General features: G+C 36.4%; 1 long non-coding RNA gene across 1 annotated transcript; it reads left to right on the top strand.

Moving 5' to 3' along the window:
* Nucleotides 1–494: 494 nt before the first annotated feature.
* LOC140010115 (uncharacterized) lies at nucleotides 495–860 on the top strand. Its single transcript, XR_011817366.1, has 2 exons — nucleotides 495–623; nucleotides 724–860. It is a non-coding gene; the product is annotated as an uncharacterized lncRNA (long non-coding RNA).
* Nucleotides 861–1,798: the final 938 nt, after the last annotated feature.

Below are 1,798 nucleotides of genomic sequence, written 5' to 3'. Positions count from 1 at the left end.
GAAAAGAGATAAATCAACACCACTGGGCAGAATAGTTGCCTCTGCTAGAAGAATCGCGGCTGATATGGAACCCAATATCACAGCCAAAAATTTCTCAAGCTGCTTTCTTAGTATGCAGCGCCAGACCAGCTCTACAAAAATTATTATAATAATGAAAAGTCAGTCTGTGAAAATTTCAACCTAATGTACAAAACCAGGCCAAGTTTATGAAAATTAATAGGGTTAAAAACAAAAAAACCCCCTGTGCTAAACCTAATACACAACTAAGCCCCCTATGGTTTCAAAATATGCAACGCGACATCTCGTGCTTTGAACTAAGTTGTAACACTGACGGAAATCGGTAAAATTAACGGGACTGATGTACTGGAAGCTAAAAACAAATTCTTTATACTTAATTTTTAGCAAATATTCCTATTGTACCCCTTAGCCCCCAATAAAACTCCCTCCTAGCGATGCTTGTGTATAGAATCGATTTGTACTTGATGGAGGAGAAATTGAACTAGCCTTTGGGAGAAATCAAATTACCACACAGGAGGTTTGAAAGGTAAAGCCATCCTCTATATACGAAGTCAACCTGCGAGGAACTTCTACACAATCTTGGCTAACAAATTGCAGCCCATAAGGTAAAAGCATTTGATTTTGGGTTTTGGCTAACAAATTGTTGTTATTAGGGTTTAAAGTAAGAATGTTGGTAACTAAATTGGGATTTATCTACTGATGAAGGGAAATGACTGGCTAAAAAATTTGCTCATGTCTTCCTCAAGCTCTCGAGGGGATAGTGGAGCTAGGAATCTACGGTACCAATATAAGCTGTGCGACTGTCGAAGAAAGGCAAAGGTGAAGATTGTTGAGTCCGAAAAGCCATCCAAAGGGATGCTGTACTTTGTTTGTGAAAGGGATGAATGCAGATTTTTCTCATGGTGTAATCCCATCTATAGAGATGAAACCGGCAGAGGAAACTTTTTTGAGAGGCCAATGGTTGAAGAACATTTGTCGGGCTTGAACTCGAATTCTGAAGTGATGAAGAACTTGAATGATGAAGTGAAGAACTTGAAAGTACTAGTTAGCTATTGTCTAATGGTATCTATTTTTTCACTTTTGCTTCTGTTGATGAAAATGTCTGTAAAATAAGACAATGAAGAAGCGTATGAATGGAAATGAAGAAAATCAGGTAGTTTGTTTTGTTCATGGAAATGTGCACTTTATTATTCTGTTTTTCCGAAAGATGTCCTACCTAAAACAATGAAACAAACATCTAACTATTATATACACTTGTAAGCATATTTGTGCATTAAAAACAGTTTTGAGCAATAAGCACACACAATAACGTCTTCTGCATTCCAATTTTGAGTAATAAGTACACCAAAGTACATTAAAATTTCCAGTCCATAAACTATTCCAGAAATATATCCCACCTAACATTCCAGAAATATATCCCACTATACATTCCAGAAACGATAACAATTTCAAATAGAGTAGACAAAATCCATCCCACCAAACAAAAACTGCCCAGACAAACAGTACATGAAATATTCCAGCCCATAAAAACTGTCCAAAAATAGCTTCTTCTGCAATTGAGATATACCATTGCAGCCCATAATCATAATGCTCCATTAAAACAGTCAATAAGTACATTAAAGTGTCCAACATCAGCAAAGAATCCTCCAAATTGCTGAAGCCAACAGCATCCAATCAAAATACATCAAAGTTTCCAGTTTGCAATAATTGATAACAATTCCAAACAGAGTAGACAAAATACATCAGAAACATACATTCCAGCTGTTTGCCACCAACTCTA

This window comes from Coffea arabica, chromosome 7c, assembly GCF_036785885.1.
Source record: "Coffea arabica cultivar ET-39 chromosome 7c, Coffea Arabica ET-39 HiFi, whole genome shotgun sequence".
Lineage (NCBI taxonomy): Eukaryota > Viridiplantae > Streptophyta > Magnoliopsida > Gentianales > Rubiaceae > Coffea > Coffea arabica.
The sequence above is the reverse complement of the archived record's forward strand: the minus strand, read 5'-3'. Positions and strand labels throughout refer to the sequence as shown.